This window comes from Octopus bimaculoides, chromosome 18, assembly GCF_001194135.2.
Source record: "Octopus bimaculoides isolate UCB-OBI-ISO-001 chromosome 18, ASM119413v2, whole genome shotgun sequence".
Lineage (NCBI taxonomy): Eukaryota > Metazoa > Mollusca > Cephalopoda > Octopoda > Octopodidae > Octopus > Octopus bimaculoides.
Genome location: NC_068998.1, coordinates 39,902,887 through 39,920,386, shown reverse-complemented (window position 1 = coordinate 39,920,386; position 17,500 = coordinate 39,902,887). Strand labels below are relative to the sequence as shown.

The 17,500-nt window shown below is 34.2% G+C and overlaps 1 protein-coding gene across 3 annotated transcripts in view; it reads left to right on the top strand.

Moving 5' to 3' along the window:
• LOC106883153 (vacuolar protein sorting-associated protein 41 homolog) overlaps nucleotides 1-17,500 on the top strand; it is a 172,996-nt gene that overhangs the window by 69,487 nt on the left and 86,009 nt on the right. The window lies entirely within an intron of this gene.

The following is a 17,500-nucleotide window of genomic DNA, read 5'->3' as shown; positions in this document are numbered from 1 at the left end:
TCTGTAGTGGATCATCATCGTCATCATCATCATTTAATGTCCGCTTTCCATGCTAGCATGGGTTAGACGATTTGACTGAGGACTGGTGAATCAGATGGCTACACCAGGCTCCAATCTGATTTGGCAGAGTTTCTACAGCTGGATGCCCTTCCTAACGCCAACCACTACGAGAGTGTAGTGGGTGCTTTTACGTGCCAATGCCAAAACATCTAAATAAGTAAAGGACACATCATACACTGTTGTCCTGCATATTTGAAAAGATGGAATGGTGAAGGTTGAAACCTACTACATCATGGGCCTGCTCAACCAGGGCTAAACAACTAAATTGATGGTTTGTGTTTCAAAGAATTAACATCTTGTTTTTTTTTTTTTTTTATGGCAATGGCTACAGTTTATTCAAATATTGATTCTTCATATTAGTACTAGTCCACACAAATTTATAGGGGCGGATTGTAATCTATCAGGTCCTGTCTATAATGATCATTTATCTTAAGAGCCCTAATCAGAGGAAAAGCAAAATCAATTCTTGTCATGGGTTCAATGTGGAGCGCAAAAAGGACAGAACCGAATCCTGAAAGACATTTAGCCCAGTGCAGTGTTGTTGCTGTCATTCTTATGCTTTAATTCATTCAAGTATTAGGTACTTTATGACAACCTTTAACCCAATGAAGTATTGGTCAGAGCTTAATGGTTTATGGAATTTGTTAGATACAATGTACCAGTTCTTTAAAGTGTGAATTTATTTGTTAGATACAATGTACCAGTTCTTTAAAGTGTGAATTTATTCCTGAATTATTATTACTAGTATTATAGATCTTAGGTCAGAATTTTATAGCACTGCTACTTAATATATTGATTCTGGGGTGAAGGAAGGACAAAGTTGAATCTTAGGGTGATTTTGAACATAGAAAGTTGTGGATGAAACTAAAATACTACAGACATTTTAATACTAAAATACTATAGACATTTTAGTCTGATTCTGTCTCGTTTCTGTCACGCTTGCAACTCTACTTTAATCAAAGTGGCTGAGACAATTAATTTCTTCTGACTAAATTAATTTGTGGCCATCACTATCATCAGGGCTTTTTAATACTGGTGTGGTTGATGTACATAAAACATTATCAGTAATATAGCAACTAGACTCTGCAGAATTAGTCTTCTTGGAAGTGGGAAAGGAGCAGAAATGGCAGAATGTCAACTAAATTCCTTGTATTTGTTAGTTTTATTCTTCTTAATTGTAATTTCAACAAGATCAGCTTTGTCTTCTAGCATTCTAGGTTCTATAAAATAGACACCAAGTGTAACTTAATATTGGTTGAATGTATCCCTTCTCTAGAACATCTAACCTTGCACCACAATATACATACATGCATGCATGATGGACTCTCCTGTCGAAGATGATGTATGAGCATTCAGTTTTTACTGAACGACCTGCACAAATGATTGTTTATAGTGATCAAATGTTCATACCACACATTAGCTCACTCCCTCCAAATCGATGTTGCTTGAACAGGTGCATGGTGTTCCATGCATCAGGTGTCAAAGTGATTGCAGATCAATGTGAGATGAGGTGTTTTGCTCAAGAACACAACACACCACCCAGTCTAGGAATTGAAACCATGATTTTGCATGCAACACCCTAACCACTGGGTCATGCATCCTCACTACATACATACATGCATGGACTGTGAGAAGCTACATACACTCAGGCGCTTTTCACTTTTTGCTGGAACCCACAGGTTTACTAGATTCTGGCTTTTGATAATTTCTTCCAGTATACCATTCTCCTCACTTCCAATCTTTGTTGTGCTACTTTTCTACCTTGTTATTGGTATGTACAACTTTTCTAAAATTGTTTCAATGAAAATAAATATAATTTTTAGCATTCAAATGGAAAATTAAGTTGGCTCATGATACAAAAGAAGAATTTTTTTCTTCTAGGAGAACAGACTCCATATGAGGAGACTGTTGCTTCATGTTCCATAGATTTTGTCTAGAGGGCAGGAATTTGATCCATAACAAAATTACTATTCAGAGGCATCTTATCTCAAACCAACATGGAAAATGTTTTACTGCCAAAGCATATATAAGTTCCAGAAATGTGAATTATTCTCATTGCTTGTCATCTGCTTTCTAAATAAGTTCAAAATAATTCTCCAAAAAATATTCTACTTCTTTGGTCTCTATATTTCTAGTTCTGTTGTTTTCGTCTTTGTTCACATTTTGCTGGTCATAAGAGCTGTTATAGAGTGTTTCAAATTTGCTCTGCATACTGGTGAACCAAAGAAGCATAGTAACACTCCAAGATTTACCCTGGCTACAAATATGTACCATTTGTGGGAGAAGAGGTAGTTGGGGAAGCCATGCAGACGGACACACACACACACACACACAAATTCGCATTTATTAGTATAGATATATATTCAAATTTTTGAAGAGATATTCACTGGAGCAATAAACTGGTTCATAGCTCTGCTGTTGGCTAGTACTTCAATAGAATTCTTAAATAGCATTTTCTACAAAGAAACTGTATTGATTCTGACTTTGAAATAATCCAATTTTCTAAATATTTATAAGTTCTAACATGTTTAGTATTAATAATATTCAACTAGTTTTCATTGAAAAAGCGAATAGCAAGATAAAGGATCTTCATTTCTTCATTTTACTTTTTTCTCTCTGTTGTTGTTGTTATTATCATTATCATCTTTATTATTATTCTCATTATTATTATTATTGATGATTTTATTTTGGCAGTTATTATCTCTTAGTTATTGTATTATGTTCTCATGTCACTCTGTGTGTTTCAGTCTTCTTTTGTCTGGTTTCCCAGTCTGTGACAAGTCATTCTTAAAGCCAAAAAGCTCAAACACATATTCTCAATTGCAGCTGTTTTAACTGCCTCATCTTGTCCCTCTTTAAACTTGCATATATATATGTCCGAACTTACTGACCAAATCTCTCTTGTACACTTTTCAGAGAACAAGCACAAATATGCAAATTAAGCTATTTGCTACAGTGATAACATAATTTATGACTCCTTTATTTATTATAGATGAATATTCTATGTTGTTATTGATTAGGGAAGTAAACAGACTGTGTCTCCTCTGGGGAGCAGTCAACAAACCTGGAAACTCTCCCTTCTGTTTTTCTGCACTTCAAATGCAAAGAAGGAATGTATTTATATTCATATATTTCTCTCACAGCTTGGCTTTCTAATATTTAAATTTATTTCTGTCCTTTTGATTTATGATCGGTTGTAGCATTATTTCTCTCTCTCTCTCTCTCTCTCTCTTTCTCTCTCTCTCTCTCTCTCTCTCTCTCTCTCTCTCTCTCTCTCTCTGTATATTATAAGTGCAAGCAAAAAAAAAAACAAAAAACATGTGGTTGAGAATTTTGCATGTAACTATGTGATTCTGAGTTCAATTCTACAACACATCACTTTGGATAAGTTTCTTCTACTACAGCCTTAGATTGACTAATGCTTTGCAAGTGGAGTTTTATGTACAGAAACTGTGAAGAAGCCCATTGTGGGTGTGTGTATCATCACCATCATTTTACATCTGTTTTCCATGCTGGCATGGGTTGACTAGTTCACCACAGACTGAGTCAGTTCCCATTGGGAGCTCCTAACAAATATGAACTCTCTCTTTCTCTCTCTCTCACAACACACACATACACACATTCATTTGTTTGCATCCACTTTTCCGTGCTAGCATGGATTAAATGAATACATGATACTGAAGTATTGTTCTTATAATTGGAAGTCCTTCTTATCACTAACTTTTTAGCTCTTTCTCAACTAAGGGATTTTTTTTAATTATGCCCATTTTTAGAAGTCTAGAGCTGGGTGATGACTTGTTGAGAAGGGATAACAATGAAGTTTACCTTTTTGGAGCTTGAAGCTTTTTCATGTAAACTTTCACATAACCACTCCCCATACATACACACATATATGCATACATACACACATACACACATGCATGCATACATACATACATACACATATGCATGCATACACACATACACACAAGACAACCTCAAGGATAAGAAGCCATAGCTGCTCATAATAATAATGTGAACTGATGGAATGTCCCAGTGAAAACCTCAATCAAATGTAAACTCAACAGACCTGACATAATGATTTGGGATAGAGAAGAGAAACTGTGTACAGTTGTGGAAATCAACTGCTCTGCAGATATTAACATAAAGCTTAAGATCAGCAAAAAAGAAAATATCTACACAGAACTATTGAGAAATTTTCAGTTACCCTATCCAGATTACAAGTTCAAGTTTATACTTGTAATTATTGGGGCACTGAGATATGTAACACTGCTTAAATACCAATCTTGAGAATCACAAACTCTGGGGGTTGCTCTGTGCTACAGTAGAAATCACTTCCCCTCAGTGCCCAAGGAAACTGAACACAAAACCATGTGATTGAGAAGTGGACCTCATAACCACATAGCTGTGAGTGCATTTTTGCACATGCAGGTATGGTATGTCTTTTATGTTCAAAATTAATTTAGACATTTCATATAGTATGATAAAATTTATGCCAAAATGAAATAAGTACCGGGTGGATATCATTAACTATAACCTCTGAAAGCAGTGTACCAGTATGACTGGAATGAATAGGAAAGAATCACACCATCTTATGTCCAATCTATGCCAGCATAGATAGATAGACAGGCACAGACAGACAGATAATACCTTGCATGTATACCCTGACACCTCATCATCATCATTGTTTCTCTCTTTCTATCTAGAGTAGTCATGTATTCCTTTTACAAAAGCCATTTACTCTCTATCATACTTCAACCTCTCAATGCCTGACATCAAGCCTTCTCCCTCAATATTATTCCCCCTCCACACACTCGGAGGAAGGGTCTTATCTTATGAGTTGTCTCACTGGTGCTCTTGGCATGAAAAAAGCACGCAGTATACTCTGTAAAATTATTGGTGTGAGGAAGGGCATCCAACCATAGAATCCATGCCAATGCAGACATTGGAGCTCAACACAGTTCTCAGTCCAAGCCTGCATCAAATATGGCTTTAAATGATGATGATGATAATTTAGAAACCAAGTCTAGCAAAAACTGGGGGTTTTTTTGCTTTGTTTTGTTTTTGTTTTTTTCCTAGAAAAAATCTGATTCAAGCAAGAAACCATGAGATACCAGTCTACATGTTTGATCATTGTCACATGTGTATGTGTGTGTATTTGTTTGGATATGTACTTCTCCAAGAATCACTCACCTATGGGCAATGCCTTTGCTATTATTTTCTTTGTCAAAGGGTTATCTGCTGACTTTGCTTCTTCATAGATGTGTAGAATAAAATATCTCTTGCTTGGAAAACAGGTAACGATTTGCAACAGGAAGGACATCCGGCTGTAAAGCAATGTTTCAACAATATATTCATCCCACCCATACTAGCATTGAAAAATGATATAAAAATGAACATGCCTCGGATAAACAGACTGTTTTTGTAATACTGGAAATATTATGCACAAAAAGAAAAACAAAAAGACACGAGAGGGACAGGTTCTAACAAACAGTGTATTACTTTAATACCTAAAGGAACATTTTGGACATTAGTCCTTCAGCAGAAGAAATGCATAGAAGGAATGAAAAAGAGGGAAAGTTGTTAAGAAGGGAAAAAAGCAAGTAAATGAGTAATTCAGAAGAAAGGAGATGTTTACATATAAAGGAGTGTATCCATGCTTTAGATGGACATAAAACAGGGGAAGTGATGTGTGTGTTTTTTAGGTATGTGCATGTGTATAGAGGAGTACAAGTGCTGAATTATAGTGGCTTGGATTAGCAGGGGTATAAGGTGTTTATGTATGTGTGTATTCTGTTACTTGTTGCAAACATTTGACTGCGGCCATGCTGGAGCACTGCCTTTAGTCGAAAAGACTTATCCTTTGTAAGCCTAGTACTTATTCTGTTGGTCTTTTTTGCCAAACCACTAAGTGGAGGAACAAACACAGACACACAAACATATACAAATATATATATATATATATATATATACACATATCATCATCCTCATTTAACGTCCGCTTTCCATGCTAGCATGGATTGGACGATTTGACTTGGGACTGGCGAACCAGATGGCTACACCAGACTCCAATCTGATCTGGCAGAGTTTCTACAGCTGGATGCCCTTCCTAACGCCAACCACTCCGAGAGTGTAGTGGGTGCTTTTTATGTGCCACCGGCATGAGGGCCAGTCAGGCGGTACTGGCAACGGCCACGCTCAAATGGAAGTGAGATGGTTCATCTTTGTTCGCTTAGTATTTGGGTTTATTTTTTGATTTAGTTGAATCTTGGTTGGGTTTTTAAAATTTTTTGTTGGTCAGTCATTTTTAGCGTTTTGACAGAAAAGGTCATTCTAAAATTGCTTTTTAACGTAAGCGTGCCCAAACAAATCGAATGCTTACATGGAGCAGGTTTTACAGCCACATGAACCAAACCGACCGGGTGAAACCGGGTTTAACTGCTAGTACATTTATAAAACTAAGAGTTTAATAAAATATAACTTGAAATCTCATTATTTTATTAAAACTGGGAGAAGAAAGTGAAATTTTTAAAATGTCCCTTTAACTTTATTGACGTTTCTGTTGCTAAGTTCAAGAAGACTTAATTTATGGATGGGTTAAGGTGGGGGGTGGGGCAGATATGGCGTGTACACTTTAATGTTACATAGAAAGCATTCGAGTCATCAACCATTTTGTTTCTCTTCTGTGTTATTTAGTGCTGGAAACAATATTTCACATCAATACATTGGTGAGAAAATGGTTTGGAGTGCTTTTGCAAGTATTTTTTAAGAGCACCAAAATTTTCAGAAATGCAATTCCACACTTTTAGAAGTCATATCGTGAATGTTTATTCACAATTAATTCACATTTAGTTTCTTACAAATCAGTTCAACATGTAATGATTTTTTTTTTTTTTACTTCAAAATGAGATTGGAATGGAAGTCAATTAACGGCATTTTCAGATCTCTTAAATCCAACCATCCAAATGAATTTAACCCTTTTGTTATCATATTTCTGTTAGAATACATTACTTTGTTTCAATTAATTTTAAAATATAACGAAGAATTTTGTAAAACAACTTTGTCAATATTAAGCTGGGGTTTAGAACATTAACAGGAAATTTTGTTGGAAGGTTTTAAGTGAGATGACTTTAAAACAGGAAATTTGTATCATAGTACCACGGGTGGTCTCAGGCGGGTTGGTGTCAAAAGGATTCTAGATTCAGATCTTTAAAACTTGTTTCATCAGGATATTTTATAAATCATATTTATTTCCTATAACTCACTAAATTGCAAAATCTAGAAGAAAACTGCTCAGTAACAGCCCTTAGAAAACAAGCTACAGCTATCACTCACAAACAAGTATGACCTGGTAACATGTACCATATTGTTGTTAATTGTTTTAGGTGCCCATGTAGCTGTGAGCAGACATAGACATCCTCTCAGTCCTCATACTCTTTACTCAGCAGAACATTGAAGATGTAGTAGCTGGAGAGTGAGCAAAAGCTATACTAGCCCTGGACCACTACTAATTTTTAGTTGAATAGACTAAAGCAATGTAAAATGAAGTGTTTTGCTCAGGGAAATAATGTGTTGCTTGGTCCAGAATTGAACTCACAACCTTATGATCAGCAACTCAATACCCTAATCACTAGGTCACAGAAAGCTTCTATAAGTTAGTTTGTGTGGTGTTCAAGCTTTTAGTTTCTTCAAAAAATTTCTTCATCCTTGGGAAGTAATTGAAACTTTTACTTTCTAATTCACACTGAGCTATGTTGAGTTTACTTTGATCAAGTGAAACATCACATCAACAGATTTCCTAGACTTTGCAATTTAATATTAAGCTCATTCAAATTCAATGGAAGATTCCGGAAATCTCTGAAGTCTACCTGGAGATGAAAATTGTGTTCCATGCTTTGTTTATCTAAAAATAGTTTGATTTTACTTATACATTCAACAAACCATTCAAGTACTTGACATTTGACTCAACGATCTTACATTATTGTACATTAGTTAACTGTTGTAAATTGATTCAATTTCATTTGAAAGTAAATTTTCATTTATGCAAAGTCATAGCAGCTATTGAATTGACTATCTTTGCCGCAACTCTCATTGCATTATCAAAATATTTAAAGCTGGTTTTTGCATATATTATTTCCTGATGTATAATACAATGGAAAGAAACAAGGAGATGACCAATAGCCTCTGTAAATTACTCTATGAAGCCAACATTTTGGCATACTATATTAGAGGCACTGTCAATCACAAGCAAAACTGTTTTTGAGAAATCTATTTGTCTTTCAATAAACACTTAGAAAATACAATCACTAACGTCTTTCCCTGGCATATTTTGAAACAAATTCTCTGACTTAATTAATTCCTTATGAAAAACATCTCTGAAAATATGCAGTAATAACTAATCTAGCTGATGATCTAATATCAGTCAGTGGTCTTATCAAAACAAATAGAAAAAGCAAAAATCACAAGTATCTGTTTCTTCAGTTTGATTTTCTGTCTTAGTGTTCATTTTCATAATTGCCTTTAATAGTATTTCTGTTCATTACTAACTTATTCACACACTTTACAATGATGCCCTTATTATGAAAGTTTTCAAACGTTTTAATAAGTATACCGTCACTTAATGATTTTCCATGAAGAACACAGCATCACATGTGTGATAAGGAGTTTGCTTCCCAACTGCGTTCAGTCTTACTATGTAGATCAGTCCTACTGTGTGGCATCTTGAGTGTCTTCTACTATAGCCCCAGTTTGACCAGAGCCTTGTGAGTTGATTTGGTAGGTAGAAACTGAAAGAAGCTCATAGTGTATGTCCTTTTGTTTGTTATGTTTGTCCTCAACCACCACTTGACAACCAGCATTTATGTCCCTGTAACTTAGCAGTTCAACATAAGTGATCAACAGAATAAGTATCAGGCTTCAAAACAAATAAGTACTGGGCTCAATTTGTTCAACTAAAACACTTCAAGGTGTTGCCCCAGCATGGTCGTAGTCAAAATGATTGAAACAAGTAAAAAAGATAGAAGACGTATAAAATAATAATAAAACTCCCTGCTACAAGAATTTTAGTAAGTTCTCTGATTAGGAGGGTTTTCATCTTAGCTTTTGAGATATATATTGCAGTTGAGAATCCCTTATACAAAATTCCTGGGACTAAAAGTGTGCAGGTTTATGATGCTTTGGGATTTCTGAGTATTTTCATATCTGCATCTATAAAATGGGACAGCTTGGGGATGGGACCCAAGTCTAAACACAATATCCATTTACATTTCAATATACAGCTTGTACATATGCCTTGAATGTAGAATTATATAGATCTTTAATTATCTTTTAAAACATACCTTCAGAAAGGTAAGATGTCAGTCTCCTCCTACAATGTCATGTTTTGATTAAAAGGTTACAGTACACCATTTGTATTTTATTTTTTTACGATACAGGCATTAGATTTTATGTGAAGTTTAAAAACAAAACATTGAACATGATTGCAGGTAAATAAAATGAATACTGAAAGAAGTCAGCCTTTTATTTTTAAATTAATGTACAAGTAATGATGCTTGTCATGTTACACTCATACATGGAAGTGAAATTCAGATCTCCTGTAAAAATAACATTTGTGTTTACTGTATGAAAAAAAAAACAAAAAAAAAACATGATGATCACTGCTTACAAACTCACATGTCATAACAGCACACAACAGCAGTACTTTGTGGAATTTTCCATTTGTGGCATGTTATGTCAGCATTCAAAAAACTTTCGGATTTTGGTGGTTTTGGGGTAAAAGATTTTCAATCATACTTACAATCCTCAAGGGTTTTGTTTTGGTTTTTTTTTTTGTAGGAACAAAATAGTACTTAATGTAAAAATCCTCTTTTACATTCTGACTTCTACTCACAACCTGCAGCTCACACAATATGCAAAGAACTTTATCACTCTCATCAATAACACTATATAGTTCAGTCCACCAATCTTGAGAATTTTTTTCCACTTCTTTCAGATAATTTGAATTTTTTATCTGCAATTAATGTCATTATCTTTGGGTTTAGAAAATAAAACTTTTTAAAATTGGAAAAAAATGCAAAAAAAGAACTTGCCTAAAAATCATGTGCTTGTCATATCATGTTAACCTATGTGAGCAGTCAATGAAGAATTGCTAATTTGTTAATTTGTAAGTGACTGTTAATTTCTGCAGCGTTGTAATGTAAAGTGTTGTATCATTAGCTATCACTAAAAAATACAATTTTTTTAAGGCTATGTTTAACTTTAAAATTTTTCTGTTAAATTTAGCAAGCCTTTTATAATATGACATTTCAGGGTAATTTATTTTTCAAATCTTTCATATGTCCCCAGAAAACCTGCAGCATGGCACTGTTGGCATGTATGTCATAGGTTTGCAATCATATATTTTGCTGTTGTTTCTAGCAGATCGAGCAACTGTGTTATACCTCTTCTCTTGGATTATTTAGTGACTTAGCCAAGCAGAGTATTGTTATGTTTTGTTACTTTTTCTATTGATATTTAGTAATGTAAAATAGTTCATCTGGTTATGATGCATAGAGAAGAATTACTCCTGCCAAAAACGTGTATAAATTATAAATTAACTAACTAAAATTTAGATCAATATCTAAAAAAGATGTTAGAGATCACATAATAATTACTTCTTATAGTTGCAGTTTCTGGTTTCATCAGTATTCTATAGGAAGCTATGTCCTTTCAAGTTGATTGGCCACACTACATGGAGGTAAAAATGTATTATGAAAATATCTCACAGCTTTTAATAGCCAGTTGAGTCATCACTGAATGCCTTGTGTTCATGCCTTTAGACTATTGATTATGATTGGTAATGGACAAGTATCGGAAGTGAAGGGAAACTTGTATGGATCTAACTTGACCCTGCCTGAGATTTAAAATCAAATCCACCCGTTTGTTGCTTGTCAAAACAAGCACTGGTGGTGGTGAGGGGGAATCCTCTCCGCACTAGATGATTGATGAGGAAACACTCAACACCCTAGGACCTGTGCTGGTCAGTCGTTTGTTTAGGGTCTGACCTACATTACTGACCATAGTCTATATAACAGAACAGTTTCTATCTCTTCCTCTTTTCTGTCAGCTATGACCAAGGAGCAACACACTCTTTTGTGTCAGCCATGACCAAGAGCAGCACTTTGCTCGGCCACAAGAAAGACGATGCCACCTTTATCTTTGCTTCCTTTCTAGTTGGCTCCGTGCATTCTTTACTCTTTCTCTCTCCACTGAGAGCAACTTCTACACTATCAACTACTAACCAGCGAGCCAACCCTGTTGTCACTATCACTAGCATTGCTATTTTAACTCCCTGTTAGGCAAACAAATAAATATATGTAAATAATATTTCTTCCTTCATAGTGTTGATTCTTCAATGTTCACTGTTTGCTCCGATTCTACATGCTACATTCAGTAGTGGGCTACATCATATCGACATGATATGGCACATCACATTTAGCCTGCTACAAACTATTTAACTGAGAACTGAACCTGGGTTCTAGACTCAAGCTCATTTGTATATCGCCACTCAACAGCACTTGCATTACATGTATGTATGTCTGTGTGTGTGTTTGTACATATGTTTGTATTCTGTGTACATTTGTGTATCTAGCAGGAATTATCAGTTGTAGAGGGATATCTGCTTAAATAACTTAGAATAAACAAATTGCTGGGAGAGCTTCTATGTATTAGCTCAACCTGCTAGATTTAGTAACCAAATCATCTCCTTCAAACTTACTTTTTTCACAGTAAGATAATCCTAGATATATTATTATGTATGAAATAAATATCAGCAGAATGGATATATTGTAGGAATGTTTTAGATACTGGGTCTACTTGATCAGGTTCTGATTCAATACTAAATAACAACAATTTTGAACAACAGCTCGGCATCAGTCTCTTTTAAAACACACTAGTTTTTTAGGGACACCAATACATCTGTCTATGTCAATAAGATGAAATTCTGCTGAGCTTAAATATCAACTAAGCAGTACATTTAACTTCACATAGACATTGTGTGGACTCCAACATTTGTCACTTTACTAGCTTAATGTAGCAGCAAAATCTCCTGTTGAACAGTAAGTTATCTTTTTACAATCGCCAAACTAGAGATCCACATAGACACTATGTACAAGTGAAATGGTCAATTTCATTATCTCATAGTGCTGGGTTTCTGTGTCAGTTGCTGGCACTTGAACTTCTTGGAAAAGAGATATAACACCATTTCAGAGACTGAGCTTACATTTTCAGCTCATAAAGATACACCCACCTTTCCAGTTGACCAGAGCATACTTCTTCCCTTCTATTCTTCAAATTAGATGCCAACTGCTGAGGTGCTCATTTTGCATACACTATCCAATATTTTCTGTAGTGTATTGTGACCACAGCCAATTTGTGCTGCAAACTCACAAATTGTGATTTGTTTGTCCGCATTAATTCATTCATTCCCTCACTGGTGATTTATGTCAGCAGTCTTCCATTATGTGGTTTGTCACCAATGCTGGTTTCCTCTTTTCTCAGCTTAACCATCTGTACAAGTTATTTATATTGTCATCTCCATAAATAACTTGTAGCTGTCTGTGAAAACCAGACATTCTGCACCCCTCTTTTGTCAAGAACTCATAATGGTACATTGCTTCTGCTTGGAACCTGCTGTTTGCCTACAATAAGGTGGTACAGACAGAAGAGTTTCTATCGAGGAAGAGTTATTTTTCCAACATGTGCAATTGGAATGATTTGTGGCAGTGATAAAAATGCTGTCCACTTTTATAGTACTTTCAATACAATCCTCATATGTGTGTGTGTGTGCATGTGGTGTATACATGTGTGTATACACGCACACACACACACACATACGACTACATTATCCAATGTATTCTTACCTTTTTTTTTAAGACATTAGGTTTTGATTTGAAGGTGATTTGGCTGCTATTCCTAACAGATGAAAAGACTATGTAGAGCCTCCCTATTAGAACTCTTGGCACATATGGTTTGGACAAGCAAGTGAGTACCGTTAGGATAAATAAAAACAAATTACAGTCGGCCAATTCTCTTAATAACAACTGTCTTAACAGAAAATCAACTTAATAGTTTAGTGCCAAGCCAGTTATCAGGAAGGGCAGTGAACCATAGCTGAAGAATGTCAACAGTAACAATAGCAACAACAATATGGAAATGGTTCAAACAAGCCTGTCTTCTCAAACTCATAAAAGCATGGAGAAGGAAAATGGACACAGGTTATAAAGCTTACTTTATAATCAGCTTTCAAGAAAAACTGCATCTCTTTTGAATATAATCTATTTAGGCATTATTTTGAAAGAAATTGTTGTTGTTGTGTCTGTGGTTACTGTAGTTATTGTTATCTCTGTGGTTAGTAAGCGGAGTGATAAAGAAAGGACATTGAAATAAGTTATCAGCATGAAATTTACTTATAGTTTGCTATACAATTTTCACTTCTCTTTTGTTTTGTTCAGGAGAGGGGGATTGTTTTCGTTGTCTCTTGTAATTTTTTTCTTCTTTCTTTCTTTTTTTTTTTTTTATCTTAGTTGTAGTGTTGTTGCAGTTGTAGCTATAGTAGTACTATCAGTTAAAGAAACTACCAACAACATGGGATTTCTATTTCTTAGTCGTGTAATAGGATTACTAAACATTGGAGATTGTGAGGGAGGTTTCAAGTTTAAAAACTTATGTTCAAATTTTAAGCCATCTACATACAAGCTGTGTATGTATGTATGTACGTATGTATGTAGGTAGGTAGGAAGGTAGGTAGGTAGGTTGGTAGGTAGGTAGGTAGGTCATATGTTTGCATATGTATTTACTCAGATAAGTATATAAATCATAAAAATGTTAGACACAAATACACATGCATATATACATATATATATTTATATGCATGTATGTATACATATGTATGTATATGTATATATATTATGTGTGTATATATATATATGTGTATATGTATATGTGTATGTATATATGCGTATATATATATGTGTGTGTGTGTGTGTGTATATATATGCGTGTATATATATATATATATATATATATATATATATGCGTGTATATATATATGTGTGTGTATATATATGTATATGTATGTATACATAGTTATATGTATGTATTCCTGTATATGTATGTATACATATATATATATGTAAGTATATATGTATGTGTATATGTATGTATATATGTATGTGTATATATTTGTGTATGTATATATATGTGTGTGTGTGTATATATGTATACATACATACATAGAAGCTGTGTTTACATCCAAGTTGAGGAGGGTCTTTTTAATATTTTTACACCTAATGCCCAATGTCTTAACCCTTTCATATTCAACCAGCCTAGTATCACCTATCCTCACAGAATAACCATAGTGCTTGAGACTGCATGCTTTTACCTATTCATATTTAAATCAAAATATTGACATGAATATCTATTACTGTATTAGTGATGTAGTTTCACATGATAAACACTTGTTCCACTCAAGACATCATATCTAAACACAAATATTGTGTTTTCCGAATTTGGAGGAATATTTTTTTTCCCCTGATCCTTTCCTTTTTCTTGTTCCCTCATTTCTATTGCATATAGCCTTTTTTTTTAAACAAAAATTGTTTAAAATTATATGGATGTCAAATTTAGTAATGACCACTCTGAGTTTGAATGATGTATGAAGACGCCAACTAAAATGCTACTTTAAGCATAAGACTTTATGGACTTTAAACTGGATACTTCAAACAATATTGGACAGCAGTAGTGATGGTAATGAAAGCAATGATTTGAAAGAGAATAGTGAAAGGGAATTTTTTGTTTTTTTTCAATATTTCTTGTCCAAAATTTTCAGAATGAATCAGACCCAGTCATTATCTTGACTTGAAACCCATTGATTATTTATTAACTTCCATTTATTTGAATTGAAATGTCCCACATAATAATGGTTGAATCTAACCACCATGTAAAAGGTAAACAGAGTGGAGTGGAAAAAGGATAGCCTGGACCAAATTAGTGTATTTTTGCCATAAATGTAATAATCAGCATTTAGTAAGTGATATGAATATATATTGGCTAGTAGTTCATGTTATTCGATCATATTTAGCCCTTTGTTACTCAGACTACTCAGCCAAATGTATTACTAACATCATTTTGAATTAATTACGAATTATTTTGTAGCCTTGAGATTTTGATGATGTGATTGTTTATTTTTAGAATGACATTGTAATGTAGGTGTGAAAGGCTGGATATGGCCAGCTTGAACTTAAAACAGGTAGAATATTAATATTTCAGCTAGATATGGCCTATTCAAATGTTAAAGAGTTTAACTTTACATTACATATTTTACCTGTACTTAGTTATGAAACAAATTCCCTAATACATTTATAGAATTTGGGTGTTTTGTTATATTTCAAACAATATTATTAGTCAATAAAAAAAGGTATAGTTATTTTATAAAGCCACTTTTATTTCACAATTACTTGAGAATTTAATTAAAACACATAGAGATGTACTTTAGTGAGAAATATCATAATGAACAGTCACTTTTACAGTCAACGTTGAAATTTTTGCAGTTAACCAGTGCTCTCTCTCTCTCTTTCTCCCCCTAACCTTCCAACTTTTTTATATCTCTCTACTTTCCTTCTCAAGTTGTATAGGACATCATTTTCCATTAGTGTTACTTCCACACATCTTGTCTTAATGCTGTCTCATAGCTGTAACGCCTTTATTTGTATGTCATTTTTACATATGTACCAACTAACTGTGTCATTTGTTTTTTCTCACCATCCTTTACATTTACTCACTTATTCATAGCAGCATTTTGTTGTCGACACCACCAAAACGAACAATCTTACACAAAAGGTACTAAATTATTATGATCTTTGGACAAAAACTGATGAGGGAAGAACATGTCCACTGCTTCTGTGTGAATCTTCTATGTGTTCCTTTGTTATCCATCTTTGCAATTTTTAATCTTATATGTGTGTGTTTGTGTATATATATATATATATATAACTTGTTGAATGCAAAGATGATAAGTAGGTGACATTTTAGTGTTTCCCCTTACTTAAATGATTTTGAGTCAATCATAGACCAGAAATTTGGTGGCCATTTAAGACAAAACTCAAATGTGTGTTCTCTTTCCTTGCTCTAGGCAATTGACTGGCATGAATAAGCTGTTTTACCTCTCTCCCTCTCCCTCTCTCCTCATCCTCCTCCTCTCTCAGCCAGCATTAACTCTTTGTTTTAATAGAACAGATTTGGCTACCTCAAATCATGAGACATTTGGCTGAATTGAAAATTATTTGCCAATTGTTATTTCTACCACTTTAAAAATATGTGCGATCTGCTTTTTCTTTTTATTCTTCGCCTTATCTGCTTCAACACATATTTAACTTTACAAACAAGAAAATACATATGAATATTTTTTCCAACACATTACTCAATTGATTTTATACCTTTGTCCATACATTTTCCATAATACTTTTTCTACTACATAAATGATCTAATTGGCTAATGTATGTAAATTCACACAGCACATTGTGTGTGCCCAAATTTTTTATCAATGTTATATAATGAAACTTTTTTTCAGTATATTAATGTTGTATTTTTTAACCCACATTCACTAAGTATGTGCTATCTAACTATTATTGAATTATTGTGACAACAAGACCAGTAGAGGTCTGTTTTTCTGTTGGTGTGTAGAAAATAAGGGAAAAATTATATATTATTCTTGCTATCTCTATAACCATTCCTTTTAACTTTCAATACACTCATATATGTCCTATTTGCAGATATTCTTCCTGCTTATTATTAAATAATAAGACATGTATATAGCGTGTTGAAGTTCTTCCTTTTTTTTTTCTTTTGTGCCTCTCTGTGAGTGTTTGTGTGTGTGTCATCATCATCATTTAATGCTTTTTTTTTCTTTTCCATGTTGAAATGGATTGGATGGGTTTGATCTGAACAGATGAGCCAAAGTGCTGTGTCAAGTTCTTATGTCTACTTTGGCATGGTTTCTACAACTGGATGCCCTGCATAATGCTGACCATTTCACAAAGTGTAATGGGTGTTTTCTTGTGACATTAGCACTGATGAAGTCTCCAAGTACTTGCAAGACAAGAATTGGGTATAGAGTTGAGTGATAAGATACAAGGGTGTGACTGTTTCTGAGTTTAACTTCATGCAACTTTTAAGTTGATGTATGCTTTATGCGTGGAATTTGATTGATGGAAACTGCGTGGAAACTTGTTATATACATGTGTGTGCATATGTTTGTGAGTGAGAGAGTGTGAGTGCATGTGTTCATGTTTGCTTGTGTACATGTATATCTTTCACCAATGCTTATCAACCAAAAATTTAAGCATCATTGGGGTAACTGAAAACTGATGATCTACTCCCCCCCCCCCCCCCAAAAAAAAAAAAA